The sequence below is a fragment of the Chlamydotis macqueenii genome, chromosome 2 (genome assembly GCF_036417535.1).
Source record: "Chlamydotis macqueenii isolate bChlMac1 chromosome 2, bChlMac1.mat, whole genome shotgun sequence".
Classification (NCBI taxonomy): domain Eukaryota; kingdom Metazoa; phylum Chordata; class Aves; order Otidiformes; family Otididae; genus Chlamydotis; species Chlamydotis macqueenii.
The window spans coordinates 137899565-137926587 of NC_141557.1; the positions used below are offsets into that span (position 1 = coordinate 137899565).

General features: G+C 41.1%; 1 long non-coding RNA gene across 1 annotated transcript; it reads right to left on the reverse strand.

Annotated features, from left to right (window-relative positions):
- Window positions 1–6126: 6126 nt before the first annotated feature.
- On the reverse strand, window positions 6127–20211 carry LOC147601834 (uncharacterized). The gene is made up of 3 exons (XR_015257722.1): window positions 20051–20211; window positions 10072–10260; window positions 6127–6806 (listed from the first exon to the last, which is right to left on the reverse strand). It is a non-coding gene; the product is annotated as an uncharacterized LOC147601834 (long non-coding RNA).
- Window positions 20212–27023: the final 6812 nt, after the last annotated feature.

Genomic DNA, 27023 nt, shown 5'->3' on the forward strand with positions numbered 1-27023 from the left:
AAACCTGAGGCTGCTGCAGCCAGTGCCAGTAAGCAATCTAGAGCTATTAATTAGTATACCCATGTTTTTGCCACAACAAACATTTTAATTTGTCCTCTAAACAGTGTTCATGATATTAGCCCTTTGCTCCTGTTTTATTTTTGTCTGTGTGATATACATTACACATGAGAGAGTCCTACATCCATATGTCCACAAATTGCAGTGGACATATGGCAGCATACAGAAAAGCGGTCTTCTACATTTTGCATACAGAAGCCTTTGCAACTATTATCACGGAGGCATTACAGCATCCCTTTATGTCATGTTGCTATTTAGTCAAGTTTGTGTCATGTATTTGAACCTTCTCAGCTGGCTTGATTTATTTTAATTGTAGGCATCGGGTTAGTCTATTTGTAACAAGCATTGTGCGGAAATTACCGCCATAATAATTCCTGCAACAAATGTAATTTATTTAGTTGATTATGAAGAAATGTTGGTTGTACTTGCAGAAGAGAACAATAAAATGTTTTATTTTTAGACATGCATTGAATGCTATTTGTCATTAGTTCTCTATCTAATGAAAGGATATGTGGGCAAATAATTACCAAAGACAATGGAACAGCCCACAGGAAGGACTCATATTTAATTTTGAATTCTAAAATGTGGTGTCATCTCATAAAAAACATATCCAAAAATTCTATCAGTTAAAAAAGCAAGTCAGTTTTAAATGGCCAGACTTTTCAACACAAACCACTGGCGTTTCGTGTAAACAGGGTGTATTTTAAGAAGGGATATACGAAGATGCTCACTTTCAGGCATTCGGATTAAAAAAATCTCATGGAGAATGAGTGAACTGTTCCTTCCCAGTCAGCTCAAAGCAGCCAGCACTGTTTTGAATAACGCTAATAGGCACTGATGGGACAAGCTCAGAAGTGATACTTGGATGGATGTGGGAGTTACTGGATGTATATCCACATGGGCAGTGCTGCTAGGGAACTTCCTACCCAAACTCTATTGTCTCACTCTCAACATTTTCAGCGCTTTCTTTAGTGAGCAATTTTGTTCTCAAAATATTCCAGGGATAAAGAAGAAAGCCAGGAGAAGATATTATAAATGTATTGGATGCATTTTGTAACAAGATGTGCTCAAGAGCAGGATTCAGCTCAGCTTACTCCAGCTATCTAAAGGTATGGTCCATCCACTCCAGTCCACTGTGTGGGCTCTCTTTCAGGCATCTTCAGAGATCTCATCCATTTTAAGGAATGGCTTACTGCTGAAAGCGTCTATGTCTCTCCAGTGCCTATGGAAAGAGTGTAAATAGGAACCAGATTAGGTACCTATGTGCCTAACACTATCATTTTACTTGGCTGGTATTAGGCAAGAGGAACTGCATGCTCAGGTTAAATTTTCTCCCCAGAAGACAACATACTGCAGAAGACAATGGAAGTGTCTCATTTGCAGTAAAGCTTTACATGAGTCCTTTTGTCTGAAGTTTTAAGGACCTTAGGCCACACTTCCTTTTTCATCCTGCTCAAACAGGTGCTCATCTGCAGATTGTGCTGCAGGCACAGCTGGGAACAGGCTCTATGCTGCTCCATCACACTCTGGTTGCCAGCAGTTCCCAGAGCCAGAGCCAGCTGAGAGTGCTTGGGGTTCATTGTACCTGGCATCAGCTCTCTCACTCTCTGCCTGACATAATTTATGCAGTACAAAACAGAGCATGGGAAGGGAAAGGGAACAGATCCACTGGGCACAAATTAAGCAAAGCCAGGCAGAAAATCTGCTCCTGTTAGTCAAATCCAGCTTCTTCTGACATTGTGGCAGAGCTCTTACAGATGTTGGCAAGAGTGGGCCCTTCTCTTGTTATTGCAATGGTTACTGTCAGGTACAAAGAGACATCTGCAACCTTATAGATAATAGTAAAGCAATATTGAGAAGAGAAGGCTCCGAGGAGACCTTATAGCGGTCTTCCAGTACCTCAACGGGGCTTATGGGAAAGATGGGGAGAAACTCTTCAGCAGGGTCCGTTGTGATAGGACAAGGCGTAATGGTTTTAAAATAGAAGGAAGTAGGCTCAGACTTGGTATAAGGAAAAAAAATTTTTACACTGAGGGTGGTTGTCGTAGTTCAGCCCTGATCAGGACCAGACTACGCAGTCTCTCTCCCGCTCCCCCCACCCTCCGAGAGAACAGGGGGAGATGATATAAGAAAAACGGCTCAAGGTTTGAGATAAGGACGGGGAGAAATCCTTAAAGTTACCGTCACGGGCAAAACAGACTCGACTTGGGGAAAACTATTCATTTATTTTCTAAAATTAGCAGGAGAATGAGACAGGGAACAAGATAACCTCCCCCCCACCCCTCCCTCTTCCCGGGCTTAACATTATCTCTACTACCTTCCCCTCCCGAGCGGCACGGGGGGGGAAAAGGGAATGGGGGTCGCGGTCAGTTCATCACGCGTTGTTTTACGCCGCTGTATCATCGTCAGGGGAAGAACTCCTCGCATTCCTCCTCTGCTCCAGCGTGGGGTCCCTCCCACGGGCCACAGTCCTCCGTGAAACTGCTCCGGCGTGGGTCATCTCTTCCACGGGGTGCAGTCCCTCCAGAACAGCTGCCCCAGCGGGCCCTCCACGGGCCACAGCCTCCTTCAGGCCTCCACCTGCTCTGGTGTGGGGTCCTCCACGAGCTGCAGGTGGATCTCTGCCCCTCCGTGGACCTCCATGGGCTGCAGGGGGACAACCCGCTCCACCATGGTCTTCACCACGAGTTGCAGAGGAATCTTGGCCAGGAGCCATATTACTCCTCCCCCTCCTTCTTCACTGACCTTGGCATCTGCAGCCGTTCCTCACAACAGGCTGGCAGACGCCTCTCAGGATCCTTTTTACATCTTATTCACTTCTCATCTCCTCTCCACTTCTTGCAGCCGGGCCGGGCCGAGTTGGGCCCAGTCGGCTGCCCGGCGGGAGGCCAGAGGGTGAGGCCTGCAAGGCCCATGAGGCTCGCGCCTCCCCCTCTCTGCCCCCCGCTCAGCTGCGTCACATCTTCTCCTCTCTTTTTCCTGTTTTCCCCTACTTAAATACGTTATCGCAGAGGCGTTATCACGGGACATTCTGCTACCAATTGGCTCGGCCTTGGCCAGCAGCGGGTCCGCCCTAGGCCCGGCCGAGTCCACTGAACAAAGGGGAGCAACTTCTAGCAGTTTCCTACAGAAGATACCACCTTAGGCCCCCCCTCACTAACAAAACCAGAACAGTGGTGGAACACTGGCACAGGTTGCCCAGACAGGTAGTTTATTTCCCATCCCTGGAAACATTCAAGGCCAGGTTGGATGAGGCTCTGAGCAACCTGATCTAGTTGAAGATGTCCCTGCTCATTGCAAGGGGGTTGGACTAGATGGCCTTTAAAGGTCTCTTCCAACCCAAACTATTCTATGATTCTAGTATCTAGGCCCAAACAGCACTGAGAATTTCTCAGTAAAGACTTATTTATACGTACCCATTTGGGAGAGAAAAAGCCAAAGGACAAACCGCTAGCTCGGTTGTCCTGAGCAAAGTTCAGTCATTCTGGTGTTTCTGGTGCAGGGAGACAGAGTAGCATCACTGCACACCTTCCATTACTCCTGCGCCAAGCTGGCGTGGGGGTAAAGATCTGAGAGCCTTAATAGTGCTAGAGCCCTGTGCAGACAGACAGACTGACTGACGACAGCTGTGCACCTCCTACATTGCGGCTACCTACTTGCAGAAGGTATAACCAATCTGGTTTCCTAAGGTTAAGTAATACAGGTTCTGAATATCAAGGTTAAGTAATAAATACAAAGCAAAAAGAAAGTATTCCCTCAATTCTTGAATAAAACATTCCAAGAAAGTGCAGTGCTAATGGATCTGAAAAAATAAGCACAATATAGCAATGTAGCACAATGTCTCCTCAAGTGCAAGGAACATCATGCACACTGGTTTAAATTTTATGCAGTCTCACCTCACACAATTCAGATGAGAGTGGTAACGTGCCCTTTGGTTCCCTTTTTCCTTGCATGCAGCAGGTACAAGGGGCTGCTCTTTTCTTTGCATTCATTAAGCGCTTTCCAAGCAGATGACAAGGACAGTTGCCAGCTAAACTAAGCATGGATTAAAACTACTTTACTTGTCCAGTTACAATAGTTACCTGGCAAAAAAATATTCCTTCTCTTTCTCTCCTCCCACTGGTAGCGTAGGCAAAAACGTGAGTGCTGAATTAATTTCCAAATTCTGTGTGAAACTCCTGCCAAGACGAATTTCTTGGCTGGGATGGAGAGTGTGGCTCCCCTGACTCCAAACATTTCCGCAAAGACTGTACTGTCCCCAGAGGCTGTTCGTTGCTCCTCCCGAGCTATAGGTCTATGGTACAGGAGTACAAAGCATGACAGAGAGAAGGCAGAGGGATAAGTGATCAGGAACAAACCTGAGTTCCTGTCAGCTTAGAGAACCAGTTTAATGATTGCATTCCTCAGCAGACTCATCCCAATATGTAACTGTCTGTTCTCTCTCTTCCTAATAGATTGGACTTTACCTTGGCAGAAAGTGAACTTATAGGTTCATCATATTAGAAAAGCACACAGCTCCACTTGTGCTATCCAAATGATGGGCAGGCTCCCCAGTGAGGCCATAACTCCATTGGGTCTGACATAGAATCATAGAATAGTTAGGGTTGGAAGGGACCGTTAAAGGTCATCTAGTCCAACACACCTAGCTGAGGATCTGTCCCAGAGCGCCTGCTTAGTTTCACTGGTCAGTCCTCACGATTTAATTGAGAGAGAGTTAAGGTTTGTTTATTTTTTAAGACCTGGCATGATTTTAGCTGCCTGCTTTTAAAATCTGGGAAACGCTGCAGTGCAAAACAACCACTGCCTCCCCATGCTTGCTTACAACAGCAAAAGGGACTCTAAGGCTGAGGTCTGCCTAAGTCTGATGTACCAACCTCTAAAAAATAACTAAAAATGAGAAGATCCTTCCTGTAGCAAACTGAGTGCAGCACATATGCCAGAAGGATCCTTAATGCTTTGGCAGTATGGGACAAAACAGGCTGTCTTATCTGCTGTCACACTGTAAAAGTGAATTTGTGCACAGGTGTAGATACAGGCATACGTATATGAACAGCAACAAACATCAAACACTTAGGTCCAAGCTTATTCCTCTTCTCCCACAAGCCCACAGCTCCCATTTCAGGCTCAGCAGAAGGCAAGCCCTATTCTGCATTGACAGGTGTTTAGATGATTCTTCATGAATTCCAGCTTGGTCCAACAAATGCTTTTCTTACCTAGGTCTGTACCTGTACCCCACCCCTTTGTAAAATAAATTCATTACTAAAATTACTGAAGTTTCCAGTTTGCATTCCCTTTTCTCTCCACTGCATCTAGGCAGAACACTCCTTTTCTTGGTCTCCTACATGAATTCCAATCTCTGTAGAGTTTTGCATGTTATCTTCTGCTATCCTCTCTTGTTTTTTCATCCACTCTTCTCAGCAAGTTTCCCTTCCCTGCTGCTACCCCCACCTCACAAACAGGCACTGATGTGATGCATGGACATCCCCACCACACACAGCAAGCTAGAGCAGGCTGGCAATAGGCCCCTGCAACCCAGGTCTTATCCCCACCCTGACCCCCAGACACTGCTCTACGCCCTGAAGCCCAAACACCTCCAGCACAGCAGGCAGGGCGATGCTTTCACTGCTCCGCAGAGGGTGCATGGGATAAAGGCATCCTGCTTCACTGCTGTGGTGTAATCAGAGGGCAGCGACCTCACAGCTGCGAACTATAACCTTTTAGAAAGTGTTTAATGCAGTCTTTATGGCAGCCATTACTTTTACAGTGTTTTCACTTTGAGAAAGAAAACAGAGCAAATGTTTACAACAGCTTAACTAAATAAGCTCAACAGGTGAGGTGCAGAGCTCACCTGGGCCAGCCCAGCCCACCTGGTGGCCCACAACAGTCAATGGCTGGAAATCAAAGTGGGGGTGGAAATGGACCTTCACTCGGAAAGGAAAAAGTTTCTTCTCCTGCTTCAGTTTTTGTTTGTTTCTTTAAGTAACAGACTGTTTCAGAAAAATAAACACACAGAAGGGCTCAGGGCAAAGATACATTTTGTATACAGCTTTAATGAAAACATGTTTTTCTTGTTAACACCTTGTTATATCCTAAAATCACAATACAGAAAAAACTGTGAATAAGGCTGCGTGCATAGACATCTCAGATTTTTAATGAAATTCACAAACCAGCATAGCTTCCCCCACATGCTCGCCGCTACTACGGCATCAGCAGCTCTCGGTGTGGGTGAACCTGGCTGAGCGCTACCTGCATGCTCTCCCTGCAAGGGCTGCTCAAGTACAGGTCTGTAGCACTAAACTCTTCTCACCAGGCTGAGAAGTACACAGAAATGAGATATAAGCGTCAAAGCCACAGGCCAAGAGTATTCATTAGAGATCACTTTTGCAGTCTAACAGACAGTTTGCTTTCTTACAAGCCAAAAGCATCAGTCCATAGACTGGCTAAAATATTAGAGGAATTACTCTGCACAACCTCTCAGAGTTTGGAGTGGGTTTTTGCTTCACTGCATTGTGATTAATACATTGGCAAACAAACACTATCAGAAGCTTTTATCTGAGCAGCTTCATAAGGCTCTTCAGGACTCGACATAGCATATTCGATCCAGGAGATAATATTTCCGTTTCAAAAGACTTCAGCAGCTTCTTTCCAACAAAACTTCATACTTGAATTCCCTGCTGAACCATGTCGGCTGAAGCTGCTGGATTGCAGAAGCTATATGGGATTCAGAAGACAACCGCTGCCACACAGAGCTGGAGAGGAAATGTTAAAAAAAAAAAAAAAAAAGTGAAAAAAGTGACACTTTTCTCTGATAATGACCCCAAAGTGACTGTGTTCACTGGTAATGATCCAGAGCCCCACGTTTCTGTGATCTGCTGGGCTGCCATGAAAGAGTGGTGTGTTGCTGTAATGAGTGACAGCAGTCGGAGAAAGGATCTTGGGACAATGCTGATGCCGAAAAGCAGGCACTGGTTGTTCAGTGGGTAATGAAACCCTACTTGTAATGAGGACATAAGAAAAGATGGTACTGGAAATTGCCAGTGTTTGAACTCTGAAACTCAGTGGGAGGGAAAAGAGAAGCAGTTTTTGTGAGATACCTTGTTCTCAGGAGTTTCAGAGAAAAATCTGTGCTTTGCGGCGCCTGAATGCTCACTCAGATCAACTCTTAAAGAAGAAGCTTGAATTCCCTCATATATTTAGTGGCAAGAGGGGGCCTTAAAGCAGGATTTAGACCCACTTTATACCACATTATTAATATGAAGAAGCCATAAAAGACCTTTAGTGTTATTGCAAATCGGACTTTGAATCCCAACAGAGTACAAAAACTGAGGCTGAACTAGAATATCAAACCCAGACCTTGGCAAATTTCAAAAACGAACCTCCCTTTAAAACTGTTACTCAGTTTAGAAAATAGATCAGTCATCTGATATGTGAGCTGCAATTCCCATTAGCTTTGGGGAAATTCTCCTATTGATCTGGACTCCTAGCACAACTTAACTTCTGCATAATAATTACTGCCCTTGGGACATTGCTACTTTACTGCTTGTAAGGACAAAAAAAAAAACTACTATAGATTTTATAAGAATAAAGTGGTTTGTTTCCCAAAAGGACACAGGTCTATCAAACCTGAGAGAACAGCCTTGGATGCAGATGGATGGGTACGATATAGTCACTCACTCCCACTACTTCTTCAGTGCAGTATATTTAGCACAGCAGGTGTAGAAAAGGGTGGTTTTGAAAGAAAGAAAACAAGAAAACAAAAACAATGAATTATTTATGCAAGTTAAATCAAAATATGCTCCATATAAATGTTTAATCAGGTTTTCACCAACTTCTCTCCATATGCTCTGCCTTGCTCAACAGCAGATTTCTAATGGAATCACTAAATATATTTTAATAGCTCTGTACATAGTATTATGCAATTCAACTTCTGCCTATAGAGTTTTTTCATTCAAAGCAGCTACAGTAAAATAAACATTAAAGTTGCTCAGAGTTAATATTTAAAGAAAAAAATTAGTAAAAGCTATTGAGGGATTTTCCTTTTACAGCCTATTTGTCACAGGCAAGTGTTACAGGGAGTGATAGTCATGCGATACATAGAAGCACAATCATCATGCCAATGCACATTGGGGTAGATAAAGGTCTTTGTCACATTTGAGAAATACAAGTTACATTTGTCTGACAACTTGCTGGGAGACCCAAAAGAGAGGTCATTCCAGGTCTTACATTAGGACTCCAGAAGGCACCAAAAGCCTCCACTGCTCTTTTTCCATCTTTCAAAAGCATTCACATGAAATCAAAGCCAGTTTGTGGCTTATTACACCTGGTTTGCTCAGTTACCAGCTTTTACCCCACAGGGCCATCTTTTTAGGAGTGTCTGAGAATTACAAGCAGGTATCCTGGGTAGGCTGTCAATCACCACCAGCAATAGCAGCTCCCTAACCAAAGCAAAATACCTACAGAGCTCTTCTTCCTTTTCCAGCACACCAAAAGGCTGACACACAAGCACTCACTCCCCCTTTCCAGAACATAAGCAATTCAATACCCTCAGCTTTCCCTCAGCACTAGCCACTCTGTTTCTTGTCTTCCTTTTTATAAAAAGCAGCTGGTCCCTGCAGATTAACAGAGCCCAGCTGCATCTGGTCTCCAGCCACTTAACCCCTTCTGAGCCGGTTCCTCATCCCCACAAAAGAAAACAGGATTGTCAGCTTTCCAAGAGCCTCCTGGGGCTTGCAATAGGAGTATCCCTACCAGCAAAGACAGTATAGGTTTAAACTGGGGAGAAAAACCTACTACAGTCTGAAAAGATTTTTATTTTATGTAGTAAGCCTAACTCTTTATAGAGCTTAGAGACAAGAGTGTGAGAGAATTAAGCAGACTTGGAAACAATAATGTGATATACAAATGTGTTAAGGATTTATAGACATTATTTTATAACTTGTTGAGTTTGATGTGGAATGGTCTGTGCTCTATAACTATCTTAATTATTTTGTAAAATACTCTACTGTTGTGCTGTTGCTCTTTAAGCATGCTGTATAGTGGTTAAAAAGTATTTAGACAAATTTCACACCTATATAAAATTATTCTAGGCTTTCCAGAGGGGACCAGAGTCTGTATTCACAAGGGTTTATCCTTAGGGCTCATTAAATCCTGAGAAACATGAGGCCAATATTATAGAGGTATTTGTGATAGCTGCAGCATTTAGTACCTATTGGAGAAAAACACAAAACATTAGTAGTTTTGTCAAAAATGTCTATGTATGAATTTAGCTATCCTTGCAGTAAGACTATCTTTAAAATTTTTACATTGGCTATTTTTTTCACAAATATAAACCTCTGAATAATCATTTGAAATTAGGAGCAAAGGTGTTTCAATGAAATGTAGTTGCAGAGAGGGCTTCCCTCTTTAGAAATAAAGTGATTTTTTGATATTTCTAAGTGCAAAGCAACCATTGATAACTTAAGACAGATGAAAAAGGGATAATGGAGTTGAAAGAATAAAGGCCCATGAACTTATGAATTTACTAGGATTACAGATCCAGTAACCTGCTGTCTCCCAGTCCTTCAGGTTGCTTTCAATTAATGGAGTTATTTCTCCGTCACAGTCGCTTTCCGCCCCTGCTCCCACCAAGGAATTTCCTCTTTGGAAGGCTCTTGTACCCTTTCCTGGCAATTCTGGTGTGAAACAGCAATCTGCTTAATATCAGTTATATTGTCTTCTAAGTGAGCCATCTAAAGGACACTCAGGACTCACATAACTGCAACTAGAGCTGTTCTCCAGCTCCCCGGATAGGCACCCAGACAAGCCTGGATGCCGCCACTCATCTTTCCAGACATTATGTAGTTCAGCTTTCACTGTGATGGAAACACTTCCCTCTGTGTCTGCAGCTCCTCTCCAGCCTTGGGAGGAACTGAGGCTGTCCAAAAGAAAGAAGCAACCACTTGCAGCTTAGCCCAGCCATTAAGACCTTCTGGAAACTCAAAAGGTGTAGAAAAATAACCCACCACTCTTCCCCACCTCAAGCGCATCGAGTGGGCTTTCCTGTCTTTGGCCCCATTTTAGCAGCTCCTTTTATGGGACTCAGGTGGGTTAGCTTGTATCCTCTGGACCAGAAGGTTTCTTCTAACCTCATCTGAGTCAATATTTTTTCCACATGAGAATCATGAAATTCATTGCTTCATGATGTGCTCCTCGCCCTGGGAAGCCCTAGAGTTACAAGAGACAGAGACAGCTGTTAGTCTAGCAGAAACTGCCAGGTTTGCAAAGACCTTGTGACGGGCCCAGAACATCAGTAGAAGTAAAAGGCCCTGGGGGAAGAGCAGACCTTACTTCAAGTCAGATCGAAAGGAGAGCAAAGGGAGAAGCAGGGAGGAATCAAATTTAAAGTGGGAAGAGAACAGCTAAAAAGTCTAACTCTGAGCCAAGGAGATCAGCTGGAGAATTGCTTGTTTGTGCAGGACGATAGCTGAGCTGAATTCAGGCTGGACTGAAGCAAATGTGAGGCAGGACAGTATAGAAGGATCTGGTCAGGTTGGGAGGGAGAGGTTGAATATAGAGATGTACAAAATGAGAAGGTAGTACAGAACATAAACTTTAGGAACGAAGACAAATATTCTTAGAAATGGAGTATTAACTATCATTTTGAGTCCTCTCCCTCCTGTGTTGCTTATAACAAAATACTATACAGTGCTGCCCTGAGTGCAGAGTCTGTATGCTTTGCATAAAACAGGCTGGGATTTTTGGAAGGAGATGGGGAGAACTGAGCATGAAGGGCCTTCAGAAGTTCCAGTCTGAATGATCTACTTTCAGTTCTGAGCAGAAAAAAAATATAATCCAGAGTCACTGCAGTCTCCATCCACCAATGCCCTATGAAACAATGGATGCAAATGAGGAGCTGGTTAAAACCTGGGTGTTTTCAGTGGCTGAGAGACCCCATCACTCACTGCAAAACCCAAAACGAAACTGCCCACCACTTCCTACACCCACTAATCTGTCCCCTCCTGATCTCCCTTCATTTTTCATCCCGTAATATCCAGATCAAAGCATTCTTGCCACACCGCCCCTCTTCAGAGTAGAATGTAAAAAGGTTAACAGTTGAAGGTCGCCAGCCTCCGTCTCTCACCACCTTGTCTGCTGCCATGCCTGGTAAGAGCACACGCCCCAGCTGGCGTGGGGCCGGGCCACAGACTCCCGCTCACCCAGAGAGCAGATGCGCCGGGCTCAGTGCCGCCATCAGGGTGCACCTGTTGGCTTGCCACCATCTGCTAGCCAAAATGGTAAAAAGCCACACCCAGCGCGGGCCGGCTTGGGAGAGCTTAATCTCTTCCCCACAGGCTTCAAAACGGCGGCCACGGCGCAGGCTGCACAAAGGGGCGCCCGGCACAAAGGCGCAAACCGGCTCAGCTCGGCCTCAGGGGCACCTAATCCCCCGTCATGGCGGGGGGCTGCTGCCTGTGCTGACAAGAAAGGGCTCTTTAAATAAGTCTAGAGAGCTATTACCTGACAAGAAAGCGTGGTATAAACTGCCCATTTTTTTTTAAGAAAGAAAGGTATTAGGTTAACATGGATACTAATATTAAGTAAATTAAGCCGCGGTGGTATTTTTGAAGACTATTTAGCATTATAAAGCATTTATAAAGAAGAAGCATTATAAAGACGCCGGTGCTGGTCCTCGCTAATGGGGATGACTTGTAAGCCACATAGCTTGAACGCTTACTTTGGAAATCAGAGACTCAGTTCAGCACATGCCACGGGCCTTTCCAATAAAGAAGTACCCAACCCACTGGTGTCAGCACTCTGCAAAAAATACATGCTATGTGTAACCTGTCACCAAAGCACACAGAAATGCCTTTATTATCAAATTTATAAGAAAGCAAAAAATATATGAAACACAGATAGGATTTATGCAAAAATAAAGGGCATTTCAGAAACTTCCCATTCCAATCTCTAAGTGAACCGCAATGAAATACTGAAGAAACTAAGATGTATAATTGCATGACTTATTCAGGCTCTGTTTTAGTGTTCATTTTTGACGTATTTTCCAGCATTCAGTTGGACATTGAGGCAATAAGATGGATGCAAAGACAACCTGCTGACAGTGAACCTTGTCTTGAGCCCTTTTTGTGAAACACCCTACAGTAGCAGCAGCCTTGACACCTCAGCTCTTGGCTTCTTTATCAGGTACAACCGAGCTTATTCCTAGCATTTCTCCCCAATAAATGTAGAAACTCATCACCTTACTCTCCCTTAGGCTAGCCTTCAGTCTCATCTGGGACTTAATTCTGTAATAGCACAAACTCGCTGATCTTCCATGCCACTGACACATTGGCTCACGCTGTACTGGACAGGACTGCTGACCCAGATCTGCGCAGGTGATGCTGGAAACAGGAGGGAAAGATGTTTCTAATACAATCTCTGTGCTTACAGGGAGTATGAAAGCAAGACTCCCATCTCTGAGACCCTGAGCATAGCTGCTTAGTTACATCAGCCTCCTGTACTATTTGTTTGCTTTTTTTTGTCCACCTGTGCATTTATGCCAAAGGGCTACGTCGGGAGCTCTCTGAGACAGAGACTCATCTTTGTTATTGGTCACTGCGCTACAGTGGGATTCAATTTTTTTTTGCCTTCCCCATCAGGTACATTAATAGAAATACAGCAAATAAAATAATAATGACAATATTGTAAGAGCTGCTCATCACCCTTAGGCTCTAAAGCTGGGGAGAATTATTTTGGTATGGAATATTTTTTCAGGGAAAATACTGGAAGTTTCATCATTTGAAATATTTTAATTTAGAATTGATAAAGCAGTGGAGAATGGCGTAATGATCTTACATACAGAGCGATTAGGACTTTTCTATCTCTAAATTTGCAGAAGCTATTGGAAGGCAAACATTGAATAGAAATGTATTAAATTACTGTGAGCAATTTTTAAAGAAAGTTAAATATTAAAATATATAAATAAATTACAAGTTTTCACTTTAAAATATGCAGGAGGTAATTCAGAGCAAATGTTAGAACAAGTCTGTCTGCTAAATTAGTTGCAAGGTACTAGTGGCTACTTTTCCATTTATGCTAATGATGAGAAATGTAAAAGGCCAGCTTCGTAATTCAGAGTGTTCATTTCGAGAGGTTCCAAGAACACTTATGCTAGATGTATCTGTCTAGCTAATCAGCCAGCTTCTTCTCTCCTTTTAAGATCGAAACACAATTATAGAACCTGGAGTCCCAATCTTTTAATTTCCCCCATCTCGCAATAAAATGTATTTCAGTGTAAGGAACACTGGAGGATGATAGAGTTGAATTAACACCCTTAAACTAAGCATATTGCATTCTCTTAAACCAATGGTTTCACTTCTGCCCTCAAGCAATATGTGATTTGTAAATTTGAGACATACTACCTTTAGGCAATAGGCAATCTCTTTAAAAACACTAAAGTAGGCAACATATGGTGGCACTGTGCAATATGAAATTGTTCTAAAGACACAAGTTTCCAGCCTCAGTGGTACAAGCCCAATTTTAAATAAAACATAGTATCATATGGCTCCTGCTTAAACACTGCAGTAAAAAAAAAACCCTGGCTATATGGTCATCCTCTAAACAACAGAGGGAACAGTTTACACATGTACACTTGGAAACCCACTGTCTATAAACACGCAGTTACCCACTACCTTTCAATACATGTAAATACTGAAATATGACAGCTTGCATATTTGTAGACCCTTGTAAGCTCATGGATTTCTCTCTTCTTATTTTTATTTTTGGTTTAATCACACAAACACAACCGTGGGTATTTTTTAATGTCAACGCATATGTGTATCTCATAAACCACAGATTCTATGTTCACATTTTTCTACCGCTGAGACCAGCTGGGTCACATTAGTCATGTCAAAGCATGTCAAGGACTATAACATGTAATTCCGTCCAATGTTACGGTGAAGGTGAATCTGTTTCATTACCCACGCAGAGAGGGGATAGTGGTATTTTAGCTCCAGGACATGACTTTTTACTTAAGTCTGCTCTTATTGTCAAATACACATACAAATTCCCAAAGCATAACATAACTTTCTGTCCATTGGTCACAAGGATAGAAAAGAGATCAGAGGAGGAAAATATGTTTTATTATTAGTCATCAATGATCTGATCTGGTAGCTTAACAATTGATTTGAAAAAGCATAGGACTGGACTTGGAATAGAGAAATTATTATTGTGCTGGTATGTACAAAGCCAAAGCCCAACTTCTATTCCTATTTTCGGTGTTACAAAAACTGTACAATTACTTTCGTCTGCAATTTAACCTTGCATATGTTGTACTTCACTGTTCCTGTCTGGAAAATGGAAAACTCTTCCTCATGAATAATTTTCTTGTAAAATAGGGATAAAGAAGTTTGTATGAAGGTTTAGTACACTTCTGTCTTTGCTCTGTAGCTGTTGTGCACTCTCTTTCCCACAAGTGGACTTCGATAAGAGGAATCTGAACATTCTGCCTAATGACAGCTCTAATCAGTCATTAATTATAAAGATCTCTTGCCTTGATCATGTTGTCTTTTAAGCTCAGTCTCCTACAGTGGTTTTATACAGCAGTCTATGGTAGTGGAGGCAGCTGGACTGTATGTTGGTAAGAAAGCGATGAAAAAGTCATTGGGAGTGTGGGTTTCTTCTCTGTAGAATTTTACAAGTTGTTTGCTGCACTATCGATGGCACCAAATTCGTCAATTGTCCTCAGCCATAGACACTGGAAAGAAAAGTGCTATGCTTCTTTGGAAAGTATGGAATTGGATTAATCAAGATCACTTAGTGGATGCATCAGCTTGTTCCTGTGGCAAACATATCCTTTACAGGTAAATGACCTCTAGTCTAGTCTCTCGAAACTGGATATTTAAAGGTGTTTAGACATCTAATACTCATTGACTTCAATGACTGTAGACACATCTCTTTAACATTCTGACTCTTATCCATGTGACAATGACTGGGTTAGCGCATAGCTTGCTCTTGTCCGGTCCCCATCCCCATTTGTTCTTCTTCCTAAGGAATTCAGCAATGGAAAATCAGGAATAAGAACAATGAAAAGTCACAGATGAGCTAGAAATGTTTAGTTAATTCTATGAAGTTTTCTTTTTCTCCCAGTGAGAAGCTTCTGATTCCTGCCCCACTGGGTATTTTTCAGTGACCCCAAGACAGCAGAACATCACTGTATGTTGGCATGACTCTTCTGCAGCAGTGAGGGCCTCCTTGGGGCAGATCGATGATGACATGGTGCCCTCAACTTGTCTGGAGCATTGTGCCACTTAGAATAATTTGCTAGGGCAATTAGACCAATTCTGAGGTTGGTTTATGAACTGGCAGTGAAAAAAAATATATTGGTATTATTTAAACTTATTTTCCTGGGCACCATTTACATTCAAATCGCCTTCAGACATGCCTTGATGAGTACCACAATCCCTTACTTTGTAGATAATAAGTCAACCGTAAAAAGCAAAACTATCTTTTCTGTGACAGGCTTACACATGTCTCTCTATACTGTGCATCTTCCTTGTTTTGAAAATTTCCACAAGATTCAAGCTAGTGTGCTCTGTAACAGCTAATCTTATTACAAGCATTCTTACCCAGGGTTTTTCATCTGCTGCTTCCACCTACTTTTGCATTTCACTTGTTGTGTAAGTATATTGTGTAGTTATTGTATTTGTGACTCCTAATCTGATTTTCAGAAAGACAGATGGGCTCCTCCTTTTGCACAACCAGGTATAGCTCTGCTGAAGTGTAATGAGCTGGGAGCTTTTACAAGATATATTGATCTTACTCAAGATTTTATTTTACTTGTTATGACACTAATTGTCTCAGGATTGTTTGCCTGATAAACAGAAGAATGAGATTACGCATGTGGACTACAGTCAAAGTAAGGATGCTAGGTAAATATTTTGTCACTATTATTAATAATGGCCATTATGGAGTCCCCTTCACTTCAGCAGAAATAAACACATGTAGGTCCTTACAAAAGACACATTATAAGTTGCAAAGTTTGAGACCAAGAGCAAGTCACACGTCATGTTGTAGTTGAGTCAGGAAACGATGACATGATATGATTTCTCTCCATGGTTCTGTATCAACATTAACATGCTTCTTTTAATGGAATGCATTAAAAAGTTGTATAGCTTGACAAACAGGCAAATACAAGACAATTGAAAGAGCAGAGTTATGATGCTTACTAAAACTGAGTAGCTTCTTACTCTACTTTGACTTCTGATTTTACTTTCCAAATAATGTCTTTTTACAGGCCCTGGTAATGTAACAATGCTCAGTGATAAAAGAGAGTCAAGTTTCAGTTTTAGCTTACAGGGCTCTTTTTGCAAGTGTTGAAGTCCAAAAGGAGTTTTTGCTAACTTGCAAAGCTTGCACTGTAACTAGATTCATTTTTCAATTAATTAGGGATTCACCCCATACAGCCAATCTAGTATTTGGTCATATATTTTTGGAAAAGTTCCCAATAGTGGCAAACAGTTACACCCACAAGTGTATTGAGTCTACCTGGAAATTACCAACCACACGTTTAGCTGATCACCTGCACATACAAATGCTGTGACCTGTGAATACAATGCATTATAATTATGTACAAAACCTATATTTGCTGTGAATAAAATTAGATGAAAGAATGCATGCAGAGTTGCAAAAACCCTTGTAATAATACTGCCAGACAGAGGACATCGTGACAGTCCTCCTCCTGCCCCTTTCTGCTCCCACCTGGTAGAACTAGTTGGCTATTGGATTGTGCTACCAAGTTAGGCGAGAATGTTTGATTACATTCTCAAAACTTCAGAGAAGGCCCCAAACCACCAAGGTAAGCATGTCTCAGTGTGGACAATACACCACAAAAAAATAGGTGGTAGATTTGGCAAGTCTTTCTTTTTAGTCTCTGCCTAACACAAGCAGGATCCCCATGTGAGCTTTATTTCAGACCTCTCATAAATGCAGAGCAGAGGAAATATTCTCATGAACCCCCACAAAGAGAAACCATTGAACTTCACCTCTGAGTTGTAAAACAGTATCATATGCTGCAGGTACTGTGATGTATTCCTAGTTGCAAATGTCCTTGTGCTGTCTGTATTACATAAATCAGATTGCAGAACAACAGACAACTGACATAGAAGGAGCCTGATAAACTGTCCAGTTCACCTCATTTCCACTGCCACATGTTTTTGGCTGTTTTGTCAGCCCTTGTTTCAAGTGGGCCAAGTGGTGAGGCTTCCATAACATCCCTTACATTCTTATTCCATTGTTTAATACATCTCATTGTCTGGGAATTTCCTCTTCTTGTACAGCTTGAAGTTCCTCTGCTTTAATTTCATCAAATTGTTTCTTGCAGTATGCCCTGTGTATCAGGCATTGATATTTAATCTTTCACTTCAGGTTTGAATCATTTCAACAAGAGTTGAAACAAATTGCACGGTTGCATGGATAACAGAAATATCTAGAATCATTGTAGCTAAGGAAAATGTGGATTTTGGAAAGGAGGTAAAACCTTTGCTTGAGAATTTTGACCACCCTTTTGCTACTAGAAATTATAAAAGAACCTGAGTGCAGACTGGGTCTTGCCTGACTGCTCTGATGTTCTTCAGCTCTCCTTGTTCCCAGCACTTGCTATCTATGGGCCACCTCTTGAGATGGAGTGCTTGGAGTATTCTGTGAATTTGGGGTCCATAAGGACTTCAAAGCCTGCTCCTGTCTGATAATTTTCACATTCTTAAGACAGAGAAATGGGAACTTCACAGCAATAGGAAACGGATCCTGCAAATTTTTCAGTGATCACCAGTAACTCTTAACTGTTCTGGCTGGGTTGAGGGGGAAGAAAGGAGGGAGAAGCTTTTAAAGGTCATTCTGCCTGTAATTTTCCCAATTTAGACACATGAACACTTACAGCTTTTCATATCTGTTCTTAAAGGTCTGCACTAACATTGTAAATTCAGTCTAGTGTCAGCTGAAGCCAGAAGCATCACATGTGCTTGCTCACTACTCTGAGTGCTAGAAACTTGTGATGTCTTACCACACTTGAAATTCTTCCCCACTCTCCACAGTCCCTAATAATATCCTGGGCATGTACCTTCATCTATATTCATGAGAGTGCAGATGCAGCCAAATTAATGGCAGTAAAGCACATTTTACACTGCAGAAAATACAATCTGTCTTCGTTTTGATTTTTTTAATAAAAAAAAAAAGTTTTATTTAAAAAAAAATCAGACAGTAAGATTTAAATTCAGCACCACCCGTTGCAAGAGTCTGTTTAAAAATGCACAGCTGGCTTGATGATGAGTGACAAATCAAAAGTCAGAGTGAAACTTCCCCATCATCTGAGCCCTTGCCACCCGATTAGCAGAAGAAAAACAGGGCAGATGGAGGGAGACGCAGCAGTTCGGAGGGAACAGATGGCCACTACGAACTTGATATATGAAATTAATAACACTTTCTCAAATACAATTAGTAGCAGGAATACATTACCTGAATTTTCATAACTGTGAGCAAGCTGACATTAAATGAGGTTTTTCAGATTAACAGTCAATATAGCATTGATATTTGGAGAGAAATAAAAATTATATGGAAAGTAATAAGGACCTTTCCGCTTTTTGTGCTATAACTGATTATGAGTGCCCAGCTGTACAAAGCCTGCATGATTCTATAGTTTGAAACTCCCCAGATATGTGCTTTTATGATTAACTCATTTATTTCTTAAACCAAAGACAGGCACCATGAGGTTTCACACAGATTCTGACTGTGTTTCTTCTGTCCTTACCACCAAAGACTTAGATAAATCCAGAACATAATTTTCAGAAATGAAGACTGGTTTTAAAAATCTAAACTGAAATGTCTTAATATGTCCTGACTTCCCATGTTTCAACACCTTCTGAAAATCAGATCCATTTAATTTGTTTTTAATTGGGCATCCAAAGTAATTAGCCTGCTTTGAGAATGCTGATTCTAGCTTTCATAGGTGCTCTGTAGAGTGGGGACAGGATTCAGAACAAGAACAAGGAAAAATATGTAGGACATTTCAAAGCCCTGCTCATGGCTTGGGAAGAAACAACATTACAACACTGCACATAAGCCAACTCAGTGGATTGCACTGACTTACTCCGCCTGGGTGGGTGGATGACAAGGATCTTGCCTGGTTCCCTACAAGCCCTGGCATACCTAGAAGGATGATTTAGTAGATGTTTCTTTAATCACATCTACTGCCACTTTTTAATAAACCAGTGCTGGCAGAATCAGCTGAGAGGTCATTTTCTCAGCTAAGAAAAAAGTGTTACAAAGAGAATTAATAAAAACAAATACTGACACGCTCCTAAGGCAACAGAAGTAAAAAATTATTGTCTTCAAGCTAAAATTGGCCTTTCCAAAATATGTGCATACATGTGCATACCATATCAAAGAAGTATTTTATTTTTTTTTATGAGTGATTTTTTACTGCAATGTAACAGCTGTCATTGAATAATCTTAAATTTGAGGTTGAATCCTGCTGTTATTCATATTAGCTTATCAAGCTGTAGTTCAGAAGTATACAAAGGACATTCCAGAAAGCCAAGATGGGATTGGAAGTGCAAGAGTTACTGTAGAAATATTTTCTTGAGATACTCTGAAATAAAGAATGCCATTTTTAGACTACAGGAATTAAAGAGTTTATTCTGTGTAGAATGCTCTTGAAAAGCCTAAGAGAACCTTTTAATCCTTTGCTACCTGGTACCTGGGATTATAAAGAAATGTAGTTGAATTTCTTCCTTTCACTGTCACACAATAGTCACTTTTTTCATCTCTTTCCTCTTTGCTTTGTTATTATCTTTATTGTCGTTTCCCCAGCCATAGCTGACAGATGCAAATGTAATTTGTTTATGAATCACAGCATATATTTATGTGAATATACCATATGAATATGCTCGCAGTATGATTTCAGCTGGATGAATACTGCAAAAGATGATTTGCAAACACTGCTATGCATAAAGGGCATGATACAAACCTCATTGCAATACACGGGATGACTCCTGTTGGCTTCCAGGAGTCTGGCTCAAGCTTCAAGCCAAGACTTTCCATTCAAAGGAATTCTTGCTGCCAGTTGTCTGTTGTTCATGTTTATCCAGGCAGAGCTTTGTTGGTGCAAATACTGGGGAGAAGCTTCTACTTGGGGTAATGCACATTCCTGCACAAATACACAATTTTTTTCTATGACTACATATGGTCATATGAAGTGTTATCAACACAAGAATCTATGAGTAATTGTTATTTGTAACAGATACAGCAATGAACTATGGAGAGTTCAGGAGTCACAGACACATGCATTTTATCCAGTTCTTCAAACAAAGATTTTTCTGTCCCAAACAGATCTGCCAGTCCAAGATTAGGAGGCAGTAGAACTGCATCTAGAGCAAACAGGTAGAGCTTGGCATCATGCTCCCTGAAGTCAACAGCACATTTCTTGCTGGCTTCAACAAAGGCAGGATCAAGATTGTTCTCAGCACTGTAACTTACAAAAATGTTGAAAATAGAAATGAATTTGGGCTTTAGGTTTCAGAGTTTTTAAGTATTTCCTGATTCCTTTAAATTTCAGTTCTGCAAGGTGTCATTTCCATGGATGTTGAACTCACAGGTCCTTATAGAATTGGGCCACAGCCCCATTAATCAATCATGGACAATGTCTATTGTCTTTACTCAGATAAGCAGGATTTGGCCAGAAGTACCAGTTCTCTCACCAGACACACAACAATATGATTAGCATCAAACTCTAATGAACAGTAATGAGAAAAAGTGTTCCAACAACAGAATTAAAATGCCTTTTAGCGCAAATGTTAAAGCATTTCTTTTTGGATTCCCACTGCCAACATTTAAGTTGCAGAATTTGGTAATGTTTATTCTTCAATTCTAGAAACTCTTTACAACTGCCTTCAGTCTTTTTCACTTCCTTGCATGGCAGAAAATATCTGCAGATGACGATACAAACTGGCACCAAACAAAATCTTTCTATGTATTTAAACTTTTGCTGTTCGCTTGACTCGGTGACCCAGCGGTATTGTACAGAATTGCATTAACCAGTTCCAGGCAGTGGAGACAAAAATTCCTTTCATTCATCAACAGATAAGGAGTTTTGACAACTCTCCTTTGGGAGCAAGAGGGCAAAAAAAAAGCAAGAAGAGATTACAATGTAATAATGCAAAAAGCACAGTTAAGGAGCCAAAGAAAGACTGAAGGAAGCTGCAAGGCTGCCTGGGCAGACAGGGAGACTGCTATCAGAATTGAACAAGAGAAAATCCAGATCCCCTTTCCACTCCTCTACCTGTTTCTTCTCAATGTCACTATCAGTGCACACAGTGATATAAAACAGGTCCAACAAGTATTCCAGTAACTCCTCAGGACCACCAGGGCAAAACTAAAAACATTCAGGACTTGACACTTAACCAAGGCAACATGCCAAGCTTATCACATGTGAAAAAGTCTTGTAGAGGAAAATAATCATCTTCATGTTCACAGGGCCTGGGTGTTAACTCTCCAAAGAGTCCCCTGCATTTTCCATTCTTTTGACTATTGCAGCTGAGGGGGTTATTTGCATGGAAATTCAAACATCTGAACAGATTTCTATTAACTACAGACCATGGGAAGGAGCCAGAGATTTCTCTTTTGCATCACAGAACTGATTAGGGACAGGGCACTTTCTTATTACCACAGAGGCTTGCATGGTGAGATGGCCTGAAGGATGGCCGACTTCCTGTGTGATCCAGAAATCACTCAAGGAGCTGAGCAGAGGACAGTAGTTCCACTTTCTCACAGCTGTCAAAGTTTCAAAATATTGGTGTTTTTTCAGTGGAATATCGTGAGCAAAAAAAATAAACTTTTCAAAAACATTATAAAAATGGCTTGTGTCAACAAGTTGTAGTGACCCCAGACCAGAAGTGGGGCACTTTTCCCAGCGGACTGCCAGTATTTGCTTCATGTCTTTCTCCACCTCTTATGCCTGGAGCCTCCAGGTCCAATGCCAACACATTTGGTAATGACACCTCACTTAAAATGTTCTTTTTGGCTCCTACTTGGGCTTTCCAGAGGGAGGTGGAGGGCTGGTTTTCCACTATCCGTGAACAAGGAAGACCCAAATTCAAGTTCCTGTTCTGCCAGACTGAGAGTATGAAAGATGAGACTCTACTCTTCGTTCCCTTCTCCCCAAATCACCCAGAGTAGTGGCACACAGAGAGCTCTGCGGTAGCTTAATGTTGCTCCGCTATGTTTACTACCAATCATAAAAGAACGAAGCTTACTAACCATAAAGCTCATTGCTAAGTTTAATGTATGAGTAAATCAGGGCAAACTTTGAGTTTGGTATCCAATATTATTTGAAGGTAGCATGCAGTTCATTTGCATCTGAAAATGTGTGATGCTTCTGTGTGATGCTGAAGGTCTCACAACCTCAGCCCATAATCACAAGTAAGTGTTAGGCATTAATCAATGTTAATTACAAATATCATACACAGAAAATATTACTAATTTTAATTGGATGCTTCCAAACATCTTAAAATTATGTCTTCTTTTCTTACATTGAATGCTACTTTATTTCTCCTCATTAGATTCCTACCACCTGTATCTTAAGTTCCCCTCCAATGTAATTTAAATTTCCCCTTGTATTTACTTCCTTTTGAGTGAGAACTTGAGTCTCTGAAATACTGTATATGCACTGTGTAATTTCTGAGTACTCAGTGATGCTCAGCTCCACAGCATATCAGAACTTCTGGTATTTGGGAAATCATAATAACTAAGAAGAAAACTCACAAATACTGTTCAAAGCCACAAGATTTTTGCACTCCTATCTGCATTTTTACTGGCTAAGTGAAACAGGTGAAGGCAAAGATGACCACAGTGTTTGCATATTCTCAGAGAAAGACTCCTTTCTGAGGGGATATGGGAGTTTTGTACTTTATTTCTACCTGACGCTGGAGGGATACTGAAATTTTTATTTCATCGGCATCTAACATCAGCAGATTTCAGTGTATAAACTTGAATTTCTCGCTGGAATCAAGTGGAATGACACTGACAACTGCAAAGAAAAGGAATACAGATTCACAAGCTGCCCCTGCTAAAAGCATCAGTTGCTTCAAAGTAGTTCTTGATATTGTTAGATAAAAATAAATAAATAAAAAGAGAAAGCCTACATGCTTTTCCAGGATGATGTTTATGAGCAAAGCGAATGTCAACAAGCATCTGAGGATGAGGATTCAGTAGGATTACTGCTGAAGAAGATGGCTTGGTTACTACACATAGGATCTCTGTTACATCGGTAACATGCATTTATGAAAAGTTATTGATCTTTTCCTGCAGGTAAAGAAAGCATTAGTTAAAAAACCCACTTGCTTACTTTGACTCTGTTATTTTCCTTACCCATCTATTGGAAAGATTTCAAATGCTGAGAGCATTGTGATGCCTTTGTAGACACCACCTTGGTCCCTGCCCCACATCATGTAACCTCTAAGCTAAAGAGCAAGAGCTGGAGACTGGAAGAGATACAGAGAAATAGTTGGATTTTTTACATATATCTTATGCTATGGGTTTGCAATGATGTATTGTGTAGGTAAATAAATGCCATGGTCCTTACAGGTAAGTCAACAAAGTGAATGAAACTGACGGTTCTGCGGGTGAGACGCAAAAGGCATCAATTCTTTGCCTCATTGTTTTGTATGAAACCATGGCTTAGTAAGAGAAAACCTTTTCTTTGTCTTTCAGGAAGAATAAATAATTAGACTGACAGCTTCAAACAGAGCTTCCTAACTCTTTCCAGTCAGTAAAAATGTTGCCTTCTAAGTGGTTTCCTTTTTGCCTAATTGCTCTTTATGGGGTTTCTGTGGATGCTGAGTTACCCACTCATGGAGTGTGCCTTTGCTGGAGTTAGTCTGAGGATCCCTCTTCTGACCTTACGCTTTCTTCCCTTTGCTTTCTGAAGAACTTGCTTTCCCATGTTCCAGTTTCCTGGCCCATCTGCTGCCCTCCCACACGTGGCAGAGGGCAACAGATGGGTGATAATCATGCGGAAAAAGGCAAATGGAGGCCATGCGGAGAGGAAATGCAGCTCTGTGGCATCGTGCCCTGGCAACACAAAGCCACCACTAGTCATCCACTGCACACACACCGCGAATCCGTCAGTGACAAGTAAGGCGTGTGGCTGGTTGGAGTAGGACTAGTTTGGGACACTGCCCGTACTAGGTGGATAGTTTCCACTGGTAAACATTGTCATTTACTCCTCAGGAGTAAGCGAAGCACCTCTTCAAGAAAGGCTTATCCTCCGTTTCTGTATGAGGGCAGAGGTGATATTTCATGGTGTCTCATTCACTGCTCCTCTAGGACACAGACACAGAGCTAAATGATGGGGTTAGGTCAGTTAGCTCTGATGCTAGGTAGAAAAGGAGGCATGCACATAGCAACAACCAACCTGTTTGCACAGGTTTGAATCCCGTGGATTTGACCCAAAGTGCACAGCAGCTCATCATCTGCTTCTGACGACAGCTTGCTAGGACATATAAAGTCACTGGCAGGAGGTGACAGAAAAGATGGACTTGGCAGTGTCAGTCAGTCACAGGATGACTACGAGATAACAAGAAGAAAAACAACAACAACAACAAAAAAGAGGTAAATATAGTATGAGGACATTATCATGTTTTCAGCAGGGGAACTGTTAATATATATATACTGGAAGGATCTCTCTAGTAAGTTGGGGTACCTCAAGAAGATAAATAAGAAGAGTACAGAGAAGACTTGCTCATATGGTCCATTGGTGGCTTGCCACACAAGGCCTTGGACTTGACAGCCTTAAGGTATCTTTCCAGTGGGACATAACTCACATCTCTAGGAAATACATGCAAAATCAACTGCTCTTGTTAGCAAAGAGTAACTTTCCCAAATAAAGGGAGGCTAACTAAGTTATAGCTCTATCAATCAAACAAACAGTGTTAAACTTTTAAAAACGTTTGAGTTGCTTACATAGCTGCATAAGGTTATACTAGATCTGGAAGTACTAACAGATAACCCTTAATACTGCGCACAAATTTCTTTAACAAGTGTAATTTTCCTATTCCTGTTCCTGAAATGGTATGTATTGTATACCATTTGTTATCCAGCAAATTAGAATACAATATATAGATGGGGTAAATATGTTGTGCAGCTGTACATGCTGTGTTACTGTATGTTTGAAAAGCCAAATCAACAGAAAAGTTTACATCTCCCTTCCAGCCTTTACATCTTCTCCCTTCCAGGGGGTAATGTAAATACTGCTAGATCAGATAGGCAATATAATCTGGAAAACTGCAAATAAAAACTCTTGACTGTTAGGAGAGTGCATACAACCTCCGAAAGTTTTATTGTTCTTAAACAATATTTTTACTATCCTTGTTTGCTATCCTATGGACCAGAACTTGTTCCTGTTTCTACCTTATACATACATATACATTGTATTCAAAGGATTCATTTTTTCCATCGATTCTTCCCTCACGCTTTCTCATACTTACCTTTCAGTTACCAATCTTTTAATACCAAAATTTGAGCCATAAAGGAGATATTTCAAGAGGATTTCAGGAATATAGCTTACAAATGATGCTCTTCAAGGTCTTGGATCTACAGCACATAAGTAATACTGTATTTCCGAGATAGTTTCTGCCTGGAGTAAGATGCTCTAAAGGGAAGTTATGAAATAGAAATGATACAAAATGAACCAATGGAAGGAAAATACACAGAGGCTAATGGCAATTGATTACACAATTTGCTATGACATAATTATCAGCTAGTCTGAAAGGTCTACTTGTTCCATAAGGTCATTTTATAATAACCAATGCCAATAGGATTTTACCACTGCTATGCACAGAATCAAAACAAGGATAAGCAGTCCAATCTAGAATGTTTTTGGTGGCTTGACAAGGTAAAATAAATTTTACTTTTGCTATCTAGTTTCCTTGACAGTCATTTCTTGTCCAAAAAGTAAACCCTTTGCATTCAAGATTATTTTCCAAGAATAACAGGTTCAGATGTTTAGTTTGGCTAGAACTAAATTAGAAATGTTGGCCACCTGTATGAAGAAAAATAAGACATTCTTGCAGATGGAAGTTCTGAGCTATGATGTGGCATTCTAAAAAAAACTTTTTTCGGGTGCAGAGAATGAAGTAGGTAAAATATAGACACACAAAAAAAAATTATTTGTGGACATTTTTGAGTGCTGGGTAGATGAAACAGAATACAAATTTATAAATGTTCTCACCTCCAGTTTCAAAATAAATAGTGAAAGCATCATATTTTGAATGCTGTAGAAATGTACAGAACACTATTGATTACCCTAAAAGGAATAGTCTTGTGCTAGCAAAGAGATGGATGAGATACTTTATATGCTCTTGAAGATGAGTGTCCTATAAAATTGGAGATTTGCAGTCTGTATATGGTAGTTCTCATACACAAAATGGTCTTTCAGCAAATGAATTATGATGTGTCAAAATGACTCATAGGGATTTTACTACAGAGCAATGTATTTGAGAAAATTGCTGCCACAGAGTAAATATTTGTATTTTGTTGATTAAGACTAACATGGCCGGCCTCTGACTTTGTAAATCTAATGGCAATATCAGGGTTAATGAATACAACCAATCCCCTCTAGCTTTTTCTTTGTCTTGCTCTCTCATATACAGGAATGCACATGGAGTTTGTGCAAAAGACCCCACTTATGGTGGTGCTAATGAGAAACAGCCAAGCAGATCTACATACCAGCAGTACACAGGTACCAAAGAAATGCACAGAGGATTTAGGAGACTCACTCTCCCAGAAAAAGCATAACCTAAGCATGCACAGTAAGGAACACGTTGAGCACTGCACTGCATTATCACAATTAAAAGTTGTGTATGATAATAAGAAAATGCAAATGAGTGGAAGAGTCACTGGGGGGGGGAGATTAATTCCAAAGAGAGAAGCAATCAACAAATCAG